This window comes from Oculina patagonica, chromosome 8, assembly GCF_052425735.1.
Source record: "Oculina patagonica isolate OP01 chromosome 8, crgOcupat, whole genome shotgun sequence".
NCBI lineage: Eukaryota > Metazoa > Cnidaria > Anthozoa > Scleractinia > Oculinidae > Oculina > Oculina patagonica.
This window is the reverse complement of record NC_135765.1, coordinates 12396211-12413550: the sequence shown is the minus strand read 5'-3', so window position 1 is coordinate 12413550 and position 17340 is coordinate 12396211. Positions and strand designations below refer to the sequence as shown.

The 17340-nt window shown below is 38.0% G+C and overlaps 1 long non-coding RNA gene across 3 annotated transcripts; it reads left to right on the top strand.

Moving 5' to 3' along the window:
* Window positions 1-2895: 2895 nt before the first annotated feature.
* Window positions 2896-15701, top strand: LOC144664378 (uncharacterized). Of its 3 annotated transcripts, none has more exons than XR_013572773.1 (4): window positions 2896-2986; window positions 4872-4984; window positions 14563-14746; window positions 15582-15701. It is a non-coding gene; the product is annotated as an uncharacterized LOC144664378 (long non-coding RNA). The 3 variants fall into 3 exon arrangements; XR_013572775.1 differs by lacking the exon at window positions 4872-4984 and adding an exon at window positions 13897-14006 and having other exon boundaries at window positions 2913-2986; XR_013572774.1 differs by lacking the exons at window positions 2896-2986; window positions 4872-4984 and adding exons at window positions 11922-11994; window positions 13897-14006.
* Window positions 15702-17340: the final 1639 nt, after the last annotated feature.

Sequence of the window (17340 nt, the reverse complement as noted above, 5' to 3'; positions counted from 1 at the left end):
TCTTCTTTCTTGGTGTTAGAAGCGTGCTATCTAATTTGGAGTGTTACTTTGGACTTGCCATGGGGCAAAACCCGAATACTTTGTTATTCAAATGTTGGAATGTTTGACGTGTTGAGTGTTAAACCACCACCCCACGGATGGTTTACCTCGGTGTAAGAACATGTGAACTATTGTTTCTTGCTTTCGATGTTTTTCATTTTATGTTGTCTTGATCGTTCTGTGTTTTACGTCTCAGGTAAGTTTCACGGTTTTTGCACCGAGGATGAGCCCCCACGGAAAGTTCTGAAACTTTATTAATTAAAGTTTCCTTTGGTGAACATTCTAATTTTAGGACGATTATAAACAATGGCTTAGCGGGCGATGCTTGAGTTAATTTGGCGGGCAAATAGATTTTCCGTCGGTGGCATACAGTTGAAGTATGGAAGTATTGAGAGAAATAGATTGAATAAACACCGAGGTTGTGTACCATATACAAAAATTTCCAGATGGGATGTAAATGGAACACGACGTTTTATTTTAGTCCACTGGAAAATTTCCGAGAGGAACTAACTTCTCAGTGACTTCTGTAATGTGGTTCTTTTCTTTCCCGGATGGCACCTATCTTTCACCAGTTGCAATGAGATTTCAACGTACGTATGATTCATCATCGTGCTCTTTCGATTTGTGGAATTTCAATCAAGGGTGTAAAATCTGAAAGGTGTCTAAATTAAAATGATAAGAACAACAATCTTTTCTCGACTCACTTAAAATTAATTAAAGGACTTTAATAATTAATGTTTCCTCAGGTGGTTATAAACAAAGGATAGGCGGGCGATGCTTGAGTTAATTTGCCAAACAAATAGATTCTCCGTCGGTGGCATGCAGCTTGAGCTTAGAAAGCTTCAGGCACAGAATAAGTTATACTTATGGCCATTAGCCCTAAGTGGGCAAAGGATTGTTTATTGTTTATTATCAATTCGAAGATGTGCACAGGAAAAACGAAGAGGACAGTGTAACGGATAGATGAAAGGTCGATCTTAACAGATTAAAAATGAAAATATTAATTACTAAGTACTCAAAAAAATGTCTCGACAATTTGTTGTTTTCGATTGTTTATTAAGCAAACCATGCATAGCAGAGGAAATAGTCACGATTTCTCTAAATTAACTGTAAATGATAATCACTTATTCGCGTTTGTCGTTGATCAACGTAACCCTTTTGATCAGAACAAGGAAAAAACCCTATAGCGAAGAGCGCTAAAAAATTGAAAATGAATTGGTAAAACGATTAAGTTCAGTTTGGAATTTTACCTTGAGAAGAAGTGTTCAAAATATGCAAACGTGGACACACATCATTTATTTTTTTAATATCTATCAGCCCAGGCTATCAGTAGTCGCAAACAGAGGTATTGTCCAACCACACAAAGAGTAGGATCTATACTGCTGGTTTCGTCCTTGTAGAACGCCACTTTACCCTGACTGGGTGATATTAATAGGTATCATAACTAAAAAGAATTTAAAAACATTTGAAAATTCTACAGGGGAACCCAACGAAAAAATTTTAATATAGGGGTCGGAACACCGTTTTTACGTTATAAGTGTCCTTTTCATGCGACTTTTGTGCGATTTGTATCTGTTCGGACACGCTAGCTGAACGTTCAAACTCCAGAAAATTTTAGGGAACGAAATATTATTACCCGAATTTACGAGCCGCTGTTGCCTTCTGGAAGATCGTTGCTGGCCATTGTTTTCGTACCCCAAACGACATATTTTCTCTCTCCGAAAACAAAAGGCATTACTTTGCCCATGTAACGGATGTTTTAGCTAAAGAAATCTTCAGATTTTCATTCGACTTTAATCAGAAAATCGTAGGCAATTATAGGTCTTCCAAACAGATATTGTCTGTTGGGTCCCCCTGAATTTTACCTAGAGAATAAGTGTTTAAAATATGCAAACGTGGACACACATCATTTATTTTTTTAATATCTATCAACCCGGGCTATCAGTAGTCACAAACAGAGGAACTGTCAATCCGCACAAAGATTAGGATCTATAGTGCTCTGTCTATGAAGAACGCCCCTTTACCCTGGGTGATATTAATAGCTGTCTATCACGGACGTTTCTTTTCGCGCTCAGTTGAAACGTCCACTGGTGCAAACCGCATAAAAGCGTTAGTCATAAAACAATAAGTAAGCGGGTACAAGTCAACGTTGTATTTCATCGATGCTTCACGTACAGATCAACAAACTTTAAGCTTCAATGAAGAGGCCCTGTTAGGGGGGGTCTTCATGTCCCCCGTCTGAATTTCAAACCTTTTCTCGTCGCAATTTCAAAAGGTTCGCATGTCGCTGTCGGAATTTCGAATTCGTCCATATAATGTAGGAAATGTTCGAGTCCGGAGTGCATAACACGAAATAATGCGTTCTCATAATTTTGTCATCATAATATTCCCTATTCGTGGATCTCTCATTTAGATTTGTTGGGAAAGAGCGAGACTTTGACTCTGATTTGGGACAGCGTTCTAGGTTTTTTGGGAAGCCGAAGGAGTCACCTTCGTAGGGGGGTCTGGGGGCATGCTCCCCCAGAAAATTTTGAAAAACTGAAGTAGCTAAGACATGTTTTCCTTTATTCTGAGCCGGTACAAAGAGAACGTGGAGTGAATTTATTAATGTCGCTGTCTATTTTGCTGTTTTCTTTGTCGCTGTCGTTATTTCACGGGAGCATCCTGTCGTTCATCGTCATTTCAGCTTCTTCATGTCGCCGTTTCAGAGCCGTGTCGCCTGTCGGAATTTACCCTAACAGGGCCTCAATGAATCCATCGCCCCAGGACAGTAAATCATTTGAAAGCATCAATCACTTAATAGACCCAGTTGTCATGTCGCGGTCATACTAATAATAAAACCCAATGCATTAATACCTTTGATTCATTTGGATCTTTGTTGCAATCAGTGCGGATCTAACGTATCACGAAACTTTGGTCTTGAAGATCAGTGACTCGTCAAGCTAAGGTATTTAAGTAACTTTACATTTCTTCCGCCGGCAAGTTCTCGTTTTATTATCAGAGAATAAGGGGCTCGGCTATGCTAACGTTTCTTTCCCGGGATAATTTGTATCAAAGGGTTGTATCAGAGATTTGAAAGGGCGGGAAGGAAGCATACTGCCTCAACGTCGCGAAATGAAAGCAAGACATAATCGAACATTTCGGACTAAGTGTTTAAAGACATCAGAAATTTAACTCGCCTATTGCACAAACCAAATTGTTCAAAGAGAGAAAGAAGTAATGAAGAATTTACCTGTAATTTACTATATGGGTGTTGTCCTCAGCGTGTGTAGCTTTTATGGGCACCCAACGGACCATTACGATAAATATCTGTTTGGAAGGTCTGTTATCCCCTTAGATTTTCTTTAGTGAGATGTGTCTTCGAACCTTCGTAGTATGGAAATATAAAACTTGTTGTTTTCGGCGGTAAATATTTTGTTTTGTGTACGGGAAATCGTCGGCAACGATTTGGCTTGCAAATTCGGGTAATGAGATATTTAGTCCCCCAAAAATTCTGCCACTTGAACATTCAGCTAGAAAATCCGAAAAGATTTAATTGTGTTGGTTAATACAACTATCCCTTTAAAAGGCCCTCAGCGATAAACGAACACAACAACTTACAACAATACAACGACCTTCCAAGACTTTGACTGCATTTCCTCGTTGGGCGCTTATGAGCTCGCGATTGCTTGTCAGCTTTCATCACAAACTCATTAAGTGAGTTTCTAACGAGAGTCGACTAATCTCACATTTGGTTGAACTGGCCTACTGGCAAATCAGAATAGTCTTCCAGTGTTGACTGTAATATATCTGCACTCATCTACGCAGGTTTCAGAACAATTTTTTGTGAAGATTTTTTCCAGTGGCATGTATATCGAAGAAAAGAGATCAAATTGTCTCAGGCATTCTCGATCCGCGTGCACCGAGTAGCATGCAAGTCGCCGTTATTTCTCCCTCGTAATAAATCAAGAGTGATTTTCTGTCATACAAGGGAATATTCATAAACGAAGACTAAAGTTACGGTTCAACAGATTTATTGAATACAATCTCGAGACTGTAGTTTGTATACCGGAGTGTTAGGCCAGAAGGAACAAGATTAGGAGTTTCTTGGGGGAGGGGGTGGGGGTGAAGAGACTTCATGGAAGTACGATACCTTTGTGCCGATTGTAATTTGCAAGCAAATCTTTTTATATATATTAAAATAGTTTAGACCTCCGCGTCTTGGGCGTTTCTTTAAAGCTAGCCAAATGATGATAAACTTCGTTACCCTGGCAACATTAATAATCTGGAGCACAAGATCCAAGCGATCGTGATCGCCCTAATCGCCTCAGACGTTAGCGACCGTCTGTGTAATGTTCTTATATAATCGTCCCGATCGCAAGAAAACTTTTTGAAGTGACAGAGGCGATAGAAACGATCGGGGTTATATCGATTATATGAAAACCAACCTTTAGAGTGTGCAGGAAAAACATCGCCACACATTTCCACTGCAATGTGCATTTGTGGCAACTCTCCCGGGTTTTCCGGCAGTTTCCCGGAGACCTAACGAATCTCTTTTTCTTCCTGGCTGCTTGTTGAAAGCTATTCTTCGACAATTTGCTACAATATATCAGACTAGATTTTATTTTGAGGTCTTTCAGAAAGGAATATTGCAGTTTAAGAATTCAAAGAAAGCAAACACTGTAGGGAGTTGTAATTCAAGTAATACAGTAATTTTTATCGAAAAACTGAAATAATTTAGCCCAGAATGAAATTTAAGCTAAAAAGTTCTGCAGGATCGGAGTTCCACGTGTGATGTGCTCCAAAAAGTATTCCCATCACTAATTTGTATTTTATGTTTGTATTTTCACCAGTCTTTAGATTCTTGTTGATCATCTACCTAATCGTTTCATAATGAAGGGAATTTGTTTTGTTGTTCTGGCTCTGCTTGTTGTGTCTGCAACATCACGATCATATCGCCGAACAGGTAAGATCTATTTATCTCCGTCATTTGACGATTCAGATACCTCTTGGATTCTAAACGTGTCGTACAGAACGTGTCCACGGTTTAGAAAGCTGATTGTTGAAAGCGTTTTAACGCTTAAAAGCCCTTTAGAAATTAACGTGCCTGTAGATCATCTTGGACACGTGCATTTTCTGTAAACATCTTTGAAAAATTGAAAGTTGTACTCTGTTTTTCAGGATTTTTCCGAGGTTAAATTTGTCTCACTCGTCTTCGTCAAGACTGACTAAGGAATAAAAGTCAATAGGGCGGAATGATCGTTTACAAAGAACGATATAATATTTCCATACCGAACGTAGAAGTTAAAAACAAACGGGTCACGGTGGTGTTGTGTTCTTAAGCAAGGCACGTTTCTCTCACAGTGCGTTCCTCTCACGTTTCTTTCCCAGTGCAACTTGTGTATAATTGACTACGAGCAGCCTGAAAAAAATTGTGGGGCTGGGGAGGTAGCCTGCAAAGGACAAAGTACTCCATTCCCAGGGGGGGGGGGGGGGTACTCCGGGATCAAAGTGACGGGGATGATCGAATGGAGGCAAAACTCAGGACCCAAAAAAATCCCTAAGTCTCCCGACATTACCCAAAAAAATCCCTGGACCAAAAAAAAAAAACGCCCAAAAAAATCAAATTACCCCTTAATTGCCAAGTCCGCGCCAAGGCACTTTAGTTTGATTTTAATACCCAAAAAAATCCCATATTTAAATCAAGTCACCCCAAAAAATACCTGCCAAATTCTCCTACCCAAAAAAATCCCGGAATCGAAAATTTCGACCCCAAAAAAATCCTTCGCACATCCCCGTCACTTGGACCCCGGAGTACCCCCCTGGGACTCCATTTAGGGAGACTGGCAATACGAGTCTCTTCATGTAAGAGCTGGTGTTTACTAAAAGCTGACGCTGATTACTCATCCCGCTCTTTCAGTTCTCCCCCTACGATTGGAATAGACTTAAAACAGGCCTTTTATAAGGGAGTAATAGGCCTTTTCCGAGTTACTCTATGCCTCTGTTTCAAAACGAGAAAAACGTCGGCCCGTCTTTTTCAAGTAAATTGTCATTTACAATGATCAAAAATCATCCTTGTTTGTTATGTGGCCGTGATGTTGCCAATTAAAGACTTTTGTACTGCCTATTTGAAGGTTAGAGCTTTTTATTAAAGACAATAAACAGAATTACCGGAATTACCTGACCTATAGCTAGCCCCTTTAAAATACATTGTGCCATTGGATTGTTCTGAGTTACTGCCGGCGTTGAACCTCTGAGCTCCGTGTAGCGTCTACATCTGTGATTGCCAGATTCTAAGCTTCTTAGTCAAGTGATGTCCACGTTTAATGGACTCTCGTATAAAAGCGACAAGCGAACCGGTTTCGTAAAACAAAGTTGCCACATTTGTTTAGACAACTTTCTATGTTTAGTTATATAATAGTTAACAAATTTCTAGCTAATTAAACATTTTTTTCTTTTTTTCAGGTTTGCAATCCAGTAACCATATCAAGTGCTACTGGTTTAACGTGGCACAACTAAAAGTAGTACGTCTATGAGTGTTGAGTCTGTAGAATAAAGTAACAAATATAACTGGTTACTGATCAATTTTGTTTGAACTTACTTTATTACTTATGTTTGAAAGAAAAATTGTTTACATCTCAGACTATATCCTGGGAAACAACCTCTCCGCAAGACATGCCAAAACAAAGCAAAAACAAACGAATAAACAAAAAAAAAAAACAAGCGAAAATAGCAACGTTCTGACACACACAAACATCGAGTGCACGGGAAAAACATCATAGCACATTTGCATGCTAATATTTCAGCTCGTTCAGGCCGCCCCTCCCCCTCCACAACTTCCAGAATATTTAAGCAATCATAATGAAAATTAGAGGATATATAGTATGTCCGAGAATCTATCTCTTGGTATACGTCTTGTGATGATGACGTCACATCACGTGACAATAAAATCATGCTGTCAAAACAGCCGCCTTCCGGATCCGCCGATTTTTTTTTCAAAACGTCACAAAACCACCCAAAATTACTGAAAAGTACTCAAAATTAATAAAGCGGTGCAAAAAAAACCTAAAAAGGTGAAAATACCGTATTTATTCATTTTAACCACCCAACCTCAAATAAGCGCCCACCTCGAATAAGCGCCCACCCTATAGGTAGGGAAACATAAATTACCAATTTGTGGAAACACGTTTGTCAAAATGACGTTACCATGGTAACGTCAAGATCCCAACACAACAACCTATCCTTCCAAGTTACTTCCAGATAAAGTTTAGACAAACTCGCAAAGTTTGGCAGTGTTTGGTTGAATCTTGAAAAAGTAATAAGCGTTCAAAGTCAGCGCGGGCACTTTCCCACCCTATAAGTGGAGCCTCTCGTAACTTCCCTAGATGCGGTTGAGATTTGGAAAGTATATCAGTGGAAAAGAAAGGGCTCTGCTCGCAGGGTGGCACTTCCCCCCGATCTGGAAAAGGTTAGGGGGATCCTTTTTAACTACAGATCTAGAGCAGTTTCTAAGGTATTTCTGAGGGCGGTTTTTGGTGGCAAGCCATATTGAGGCGTTTGGTAATTAATGCCGGCTTAATGGTGAAGTTTTGGTGGGGATGACAACTGCATTGACAAAAATGATATTGCAGGCGCGCATTTAGTGCTAGTCCCAAACCGCGCGCTAGAATTTAATATATCTAAAACTTGGAGGAAAGAAGGTAGAGATCCGAATTTTTTTAAAGAATAAGAGATTACATGGCCATCTTTATAATCCTACGTATGAAATTACCGTTTACGGGTAACAAGGCGTGACAGGCCGCACAATCTCTACCGTGTGAAACATTTGAGAACCTTTTATATTTTTGCTCTAACGAGCATATCATTTAAAGATTTCACTTTCTTAAAAGATATGATAGGTGGAGCTGTAAAAATCTGTTACATTTTTTAGAAAGCCAATTATTTCTATTCATGTATTCAATGTGTTTTCCACGGTGTAGATCTGTAATTAGGTACTACTCGATATTTCCTCTTTTTCTCATTTAAAGCGAGACTAAATTTGCTTAACATCCTAAGAACTCCTAATAATATCAGTCGCGGCAATTCCAAAGGATAAGCAGCTATTCATCTGCTTAGCAAAAGAAAACAGTTTTGCTTCGTTGATTTTTCTCAAAGTTCCCGTCTCTTGTTAAAATCCATAACTGCCCTACACCCCCCCCCCCCCCGATCTCCCCTTCTACAGTGGAACCCCGATATAACGATATGCCAAGGGAGTAGTAAAATTATATCGTTATATCGAAACTCCCGATATAACGATATGGCCATAAATTTATCGGAATAAAGCTAACAAGTACTTTTTACCAGTTCATATTAAAGGAGGATAAAGAGAATAATTTTGGTAAACAGGCTTAGAAAATGTACACAGTATCATTTTCGTTTATCATCGTACAAAGCTGTTATAATACAGAAATATTAGAGATCACCCAATAACTGTAATGTTATTGTATTAAATTCGATGTTTTGCAAATACATTGTGACTGTGCACGTGTACTGATTATATCGTTATATCGGGAGGAATTTTACGTTCGGTCCGCTAAATTCTCATCGTTATATCGGAATATCGTTATATCGAAGATCGTTATATCGGGGTCCCGTCCCATACATTTTACTGTAACTTTTGCCGGGACATAGAATATTCACCGTTATGTCGGGAATATCGTTATATCGAGGATCGTTATATCGGGATTCCACTGTAACAAACTCTGTCTTCAATGTCCCGATAAAACTTTCAATTTTTCCTGCCCCGATTGTGTCAGACGTGCCTGAATGACTAACCTCGCATAGGTGCAAAAGTACCACAGCTTATCATGCACGAGTAGAATAATTGACTGTTAAGAGTTTCTGACTGGGAGATCCAGGCAATATTGCAAAATGTCGGAAGAAGGGGGTCGGCCGATCTCCACCATATTTATACGGTATGGAGGCCTTACCTAACTAGTAACCATGGTAACATTTTTTGATTGATTGACTTTATTGTTTTCGAGAACAGACCACCCCCCCCCCCCCCCCGAAAAATTGCCCCAGTGGCGTGACAAAAGTTGTGATTTTAGGTCAACCTGTAGCAGCGTATATCTCTCAGTACTGGGCCCACTGCTGTACCTCATCTACACTGCACCAATTGCTGATATCATCAAGCAGCACAACGTGCTATATCATCTGTATGCTGATAACACGCAACTTTATATATCCTTCAAGACTGATTGCTGTGTTGACCTTGAAGAAGCAAAGTTGCGTGTTGAACGCTGTGTTGAAGAAATAGATCGTTGGATGTGTAACAACTTATTGAAACTTAACCAGGACAAAACTGAACTAGTCGTCATTAGCTCCAAATTTCGACATTGCCCTGATCTTAAACATATTCGGGTTGGAGATGAGTACATTGCCCCTAAGTCTTCTGCACGCAACCTAGGAGTCATCATTGACAATTGCCTTTGTATGGAACAACATGTGAAAAAGATATGTAATGAGGCAAATTACCATCTCAGGAACATATCAAAGATTCGCAAATATCTCACTCAGGACTCTGCGGAAATTCTCATTCACGCTTTTATTGGTTCCAAGCTCGACTATTGCAACTCAATTCTGTATGGTATTCCGAAAAAGTTGATTTGTAAATTACAGCGTGTTCAGAATACAGCTGCTCGCATTGTCACGTTAACAAGAAAATATGATTCTATTACCCCAATAATGTTTAAGCTACATTGGCTACCTGTACAATTCCGTATTATTTTTAAACTACTGTTAATAGTCTACAAAGCACTCAACGACAAAACACCATCCTATGTTTCTAGTATGCTAAGTTTTAGAAAGTTCTCTCGGTCACTACGTTCCAGTGGCCAAGAACTGCTAACTGAGCCCATGGCTAAACTCAAGACCTACGGAGACCGGGCGTTCAGCACTGCTGCGCCAAGGCTGTGGAACAACCTGCCACTAAGCATCCGAAAATCGGCATCAGAAGACATTTTTAAGAAGAACCTAAAAACTTATCTTTTTAAAGAAGCCTATGACATTTAATTTTTATTTCTTATACATGTTTACTTTAAGTCCAGTTAAATAATCATGATATTTTTAGTTTTTAATTTTTTAACTTTTAAAACTTCACTCTCTGCATGTATAGATATTTTAGCTCAATAGATTAATTTAGTTAGGTATTTTTATATTTTATTTTTATTTTTAAGCATAGTGATTGTAAAGCGCTATGAAAGACTAGCTAAATAGCGCTATAGAAATTATTCTTATTATTATTATTATTTATTATTTATTCAAGCAACCGACTCCAATTTACATCAACATAACACTTGTCCTTTAATTGTTTAAATGCATACTAGAACAAATCTTCTCTGTATATCATTCACGATCTGCATGCAAACTAAGAAGGCATGTTTCCCGACATTTTCAAAAGTCGCAAAACTAGGCATTTTCGAATTCCAGTTTCTCAAGGGTCCGGGAAGATACAAATATAAAACAAACTGCAAGTTACTCACCATACATAGGAAAATGTTTTAAGCCAGTGTTGAAATTGGACCAGCGAATATATTTTTTTAGCGGTTCACTGTTTTTGTCGCTTCGGCCGATTTCACACTCCCAGGCCAGTACCATACAATTACGGTTTTCTTGCTGCTGTCGATCTCATTATCCGGATTTCGCCGTTTGAACGCCTTCGACAAGTTTAAAAAAAAACAATAGCTATGGTTTCTTGGCAAATGATTTATGATTTGGCTGCAGGATGTATTCCTTTAAAGCGAGATCCAAGTAACATTTTGCCGTAGATTGCGTGACAGCCATTGAACACGAAAATTTTAGCGTTGCCATCAAACCAAACCAATATTATGGCGTTGATTAACAGAATATTGCTTTTTCTTAATGAATACTTGCTCCTGATCCATAAAAAGCTTTCAGACATCCCATGAAAGAGTCCAGAATTCAGTAAACAACAGGACAAATATTGTCGATCTTCGTATGTTTGTATAAACACTTCTGGACATTGGCACTAATTTTCGTCACCTTGAAGCTTGGTTTTGGTCCGTTAATTCGCCTGATAATATCGATCCATGGAACTAAGTGGCATTAAGATGTGGATGGCTTAAACGCTTAAACGCTTTCTTTTATTAAAATCAGCGAAATAAACCACAATGCAGAATAGAATCACGTTTTATCCATGGTTTATTGCAAAGTAGTGACATTTACAAACCTGTGCTCCGTGCACTATAAGTACCACTCTTGTTTTAAGACAATTTAATTTGCATGGGATAATTAAGCATAATTTATTTAGTAGTTTTCATAAATTTTTTATAGCTAGCTCAGAGTTACTCTGACCTAGTTCTGGAGGTTTTCTCTTTTCTATTCGTTTTCTTATCGCGAGCACTTCGACCTCCCTACTTGTTCGCGTTAACTAAATACCAGATTACACGGTTACGCGAGATTCTTTCCTAATCATCATGTGTCAATGCGCGCGAAAAGAGCGCGAAGCTTAAGAATATTCTACCGCCCTTCAGTATCAGTAAAATTCAAAGGACAAAGAACGGATAAGTGGAACCGCCGACGTTTAATTCAACGTTTATAGACTTACACTTTTCAAAAGTTTTACAAAACTTTTATGTCTGCAGTACTGTGAGTGCAATTCGGCATGTCATCCAATTTGTTCGACGACACATTTCTTTTTATTTAAGAAGAGTTCAATATGGGCGAAAAACACAAAATTATTCTCTAAAATTATTCTCCCGCGTTTTATTAACCATGGATATTTCGACAGAACAAAAGAGACAATTTATATATCGAGACAATGGTAATGATTGGGTTCAACCAATTAAATTGCCCCTCAGTAAGTAGGCGGATTACTGATGAATTCATTTCAGTTGTAAATAAAAAAACTAACTTTTCATAAGCTAGCATTCGACTGATTGTCACAAACGCGTCAGGACTTCTGAGCTTCTGCAGGTAGGCTGGTACATTTCAAGCTGATGAGTAGAAAGTGAACTGTGATATCGGAACCTAAGTTGAACCTTTTTAATCTGTCTATTGTAATTTCTGAGCCATGCAAGTAAATCCTTGACTTAACATAGTTTCATTCCTTCGTGAAATTCGTCGTTCACGAAGCGCAGTGCATCACTGACAAAGTTGACATTGTGGCGCCGCAAATAATCTTAAGCACAGCTTATTTAAACTAAATTTTAAACGCACGGGAACAGCTAATTTCGAAAGACGAGAGCTAAAGAAACGTGTTAAATTTAAGATATATTTCTTTACAAATAAACGAACGCACTGACGCGCACAAACGGCGAGTGCGCGGGAAAAGCATATTTTATCTGCATGTTGAGAATTTATGTGGGCAACTTGATAAGATAACAAACATATAGTGATGGTTATCGACTATTTGTGCTTGTATCATTTGCTTTAAGTCCGGAAATAAGTTGCAGGTCGTACTTTGCGCTATTCTGCATTAAAAACTCAGTCACAGTTGAATTGTTATTGTCGTAGTCCAGTATTAAAGTGAAAAATATTTTGGCGCGCAAAATAATTATTTTTAGTAAGCACACAAACGCACATAAGTGCGCGGTGCATAGTTTTTGCCGTAAACCATGAAGAAACGCGATTCTACGCTATAGTTGTTTTGCTGATTTTACCTTAAGATTATTATTGTTAGCGGCTACTAATTTTAGCGATTTTAGCGAGTTGGGCGACAATAGCTAAATTTAGTACTCGCTTAAATTTGTCTCGGTCAAAATAAAACTCGTTAAATTTAACTACCTCCCTCCTTTGGTGTGACACTTAAAGGGGCAGAATCATGGCGATTTTGATGCATTTTCGCCGTAACGGAGCTAAAATTATGCCTCAATAGCTTCACTCATTTATAAGATACGCCTGGAACACCAAGGTGACGATATTACGTGAATATTTCAAAGGAGAGCAAAATGTATTTAGTTTTTAACGATTTATCCATGTCACATGGGTTAAGTTTGAAAACGTCTGCCAGACGTTTTCAATTTTTGTTTGAAATCTCATGCCTGTAAACTCATGACAATACCTCTTTTGTAACTTTAGTGGACTGTTATAGTCATTTTTAACATCACTCGGCCATTATTTTAAGGTTTCCTTTAATATAAATATTTCTTTTGACTTTGACTTTTGGGAGTGATTCTTGTGATACTGTCCCTTTAATTGTATTCGACGTGAAGGAAATGTAACAGAGATTCTACGCCTTATAATTCTGATTAAGTTTCACTCTTGTTTAAAACAATTTTACAGGAGATAATTCAGTTACTCGATAAGTTTATGACAAGATAACAGAATAAACATGCAATAATGATTATCAGCAAGAGCTCTTGTTGTCAGCTATTTAGCTCCATAGTACTTTAAGTGCAGTAAATAGTTGGCAAATTAAATACATACATTTACCACAATCGCAGTTGAAACCCTCGACTGCGTCTCGGGTTGGCATAACTTTCAAGAGTTCTCGCAGCCCTCCGAGTCCTCTATTGCCTTTATAACATATTTCAGTCTCAAAAACTATTTAAAACAAGAACGGAATTTTCTTTATTTACTTGATTGAAATAGATTTGAACACGCGCTTTGGACAATCGTATTTTTGTACAAACCCCCAAACAAAAGTTAGCATTTTTTTTCTCAATTTCCTCTTTATTTGTACTTGAAATTACTTTAGGATTCTTGCGAAAGGTTTGAAATGTTTTCAAATCGTACTGGAAAACAGAAAGCATGACGTCACAACCGTGTATACTTACCCTCATCTTAACACACCTATCAACCAATGAGCGCACGCGTACTACTCTAATTATTTTATATTAACTTATATTTGACTTTTGTCTTTTTACCTTTCCGTAGTTTCTTCTTGATCATCTAATTTGCTTACCGTTTCGCAATGAAGGGAATTTGCTTTGTTGTTCTGGCGCTGCTTGTTGTGGCTGCAACATCACGATCATATCGTCGAACAGGTAAGATCATCACCCAGGTATATAAAAAACTGTGGGAATCCTTATATGTTATGGGGGAGGGGAGGGTGGCCTGGAAAGAACAAAATATTCCTTTCAGGGGGACTGACGATTCAATTGCTCGATCCCACAAGGGCTTAAGTTAACTACACTCTTTTTTTATTTTATAAGAATCTAGTTTTATAAGAAAATTGAGGCTGAAATTTGCGAATTTTTAAGAATATTTTAAGAATAAACCCGAGGCTGAGATTTTGAAAAGAATATAGTTTTTAGTTGAAACAAAATCAGGTATTTTTATTTCCGTCACTTTATCTCTGTGAGGAATGCTTTGTTTAAAGCCAAAACGGCCAGGCTGTAACGAAAAGCAATGGATACAGATCTGGACACCAAACACTTCTAATTGATTACCCAATACTTGCTAAAACGGAAATGTCACGGTGTATAAGCTTAAGACACTGCTAAGAAATCATAATGCTCTCTAAGAACAGGTTCTTGAAAAGAGAGTTAAAGTCGCGGTGAATGTAATGAGTTAACTTGCTGAAAATTTTATTTTTGGTAGCGGTTTCTCGTGACTATGGAAGGGATTTCCGCGATGGACTTTATAAAGATGAGTGGATGCCTGAGCAGGTTGAGGATGAAAGTTGGTCTGACCTGGTGATGGACCCAGCATGTGAAATGGGGTGTATGAATTTTTGCAGCAGTAACTGCCGAGAAAGATGCTGTTTTTTAAAACCCATCTTCAAGTAAGTTGGTCCGCTTGCGAGTAAGAAAATTAAAAGAAGGGAAATGTTTCCCAGGGAATTCTACGATCACAAGTCAAATTAATTCTCCCGTAATGCAAACCAATAAGAAAGAAAATATCAGTTAAAAGCGCTCTGATTTGGATTTCTAAACGAAAACGATGTCAAGCGTTTCCAACCCTCTCATGGTGTTCTTCACCTGGGCTATGACACGCAATTTTAGGCAATTTCGGCGCTGACCGACTGGTCATAGAATTACATAACTGAAATATCACAATAACGGCTTAAAACTGTAGAAGAACTCAAAAGAAACACATAAGGGCCTAAAAGCTGCACAGATGGGCCAAATTCGAGAATAATAAAACGCCGATTGTGTTCGGGTAAACATGAAAAACGTCGGCCTGACTTTTTATCAAGTAAATTGTCATTTAAATGGTCAAAAATCATCCTTGTTCGTTATGTGGCCGTGATGTTGCCAATTAAAGACTTTTGCATTGCCTATTTGAAGTTTAGAGCTTTTAATTAAAAAAAATAAACAGAATTACCTAAATTACCTGACCTAGCCCCTTTAAAATACATTGTGCCATTGAATTGGTCTGAGTTACTGCCGGCGTTGAACCTCTGAGCTCCGTGTAGCGTCTACATCTGTGATTGCCAGATTCTAAGCTTCTTGGTCAAGTGATGTCCTCATTTAATGGACTCTCGTATAAAAGCGACAAGCGAACCGGTTTCGTAAAACAAAGTTGCCACATTTGTTTAGTCAACTTTTTATGTTTAGTTATATAATAGTTGAACAATTTCCAGCCAATTAAACATTATTATTTTTTCTTTTTTTCAGGTTTGCAATTCAGTAACCATATCAAATGCTACTGATTGAACGTGGCACAACTAGAATTAGTACGTCTATGAGTGTTGAGTCTGTAGAATTAAGTAACAAATAAAACTGGTTACTGATCAATTTTGTTTGAACTTACTTTAGTACTTATGCCTGAAAGAAAAATTGTTCTTCTCAGAGGAAATCCTAGAAAACAACCTCTCCGCAAGTCATGCCAAAACAAAACAAAAACAAATGAAGAGACAACAACAACAACAAAAAAAGCAAGCGAAAATAACAACGTGCTGACGCGCACAAACCGGCATCGAATGCGCGGGAAAAACATCATTGCACATTTGCATGCTTATATTTCAACTCGTTCAGATGCACAAAATAAATTTAATAGGGTTTTGACAGTAGCCAAAGTGCACAATATACAACAACTTTCGCTTTAAAATTTGATTTAAACTTCAAACTCGGTTACCTTCGTAAATTTTTTTTCTTTATAATGTCGATATTCAGCAGTTGCTTGATGTCTAGTGAAGCTAAATCTGACGACACAAAGCGACGTTTTCAAAAACGGGTTAACATCGTTCTTGCTTACTTCGACGTTGTGGCTGGTTCAGGAATTTGTTTTTCTTGAAGATAAGCTATGGAAATCGTTTTACTCGTCTTCGTTGCCTTTTTCGTGTTAAAACTGTCCTTGTCTTCTAATAGTTTGGTAATTTTCCGCTCGTCGTAATGCACAAATCTCGCTATTTTCCCGCTTTTAAGTCGTTCTGCATCAGAGCAGTTGCCATGTAAGGTGGGAACGAGGTTGCGATCGGTTAATTTTTGATGTAGGACAATTGACGTCATTTTAATGACGTCAACTGTCGTATAATATAACCTTCTTCCAAATTTGGTCGGCGCTAGCCGGTTAGACATGGTTAGCTGGAATTAACCGGGGACTGAAAGTCAATCAGAAACGGAGAAATATTTTGAATGAATAATAATATTTGTTATTCAGTTCAGACTGCAACCTTTTGCTCCAGTTGACTTGGGTGTTTATTCTCGCTCAAATAACTCGATAGGACAACGGAGAAGGTGTTTCCTATAAATTTCCTTTAAAAAATACTGCGAGGGAAGAAAGGGCAAATAATTCGCTTGTTGTGGCTATGGAAATTATTCTTTACCATGCGATAAATATGTCAACAGCTTAGGCTGGTTTTGTGTTACATTAGAACCATTAACACGTTGAAAACGGCTTTTAGCACACCAAGTTCTTACACAACACATGTTAAAGGAAAACGAATTCAGCTTTGACTATATATTGCTTATTTGTTCTCCACCTTAAAGTTTACACTGAAGTTACCCAGCTAAATGAAATGTCTCAAAGAAATGGACAGGAACTAGTTTTTTTGTCTCTTAATTTCCTCTATTACGATTACACCTTCATAGCCCAAATCAAGCGCCTTGGGTCCTGTTGATCGGTATATTAGTGGCAACCTGAAAAGGCAAGAAAGAATTGTACATGTAGGCATAATTTAACGCCTAAACGAGACCAACAGGTTGTGGCTCAAACTTTATTTGGCCCAAAAAAAACTTCCTTCCAAAATATACAGACATGTATGAGCTATTTATCTACGAAGAAATTTTATAAATTTCAAGCTACGTATAGGTCGATCTATAAACCACTTTTCTTTATAACGGCGTTTTTTCTATATTTAGACGCGACAATCTTAAAAGATATAGTTCACCCTTATGGGTAAAAAAACAGAGTCGAAAAAAAAAACAAAAAAAA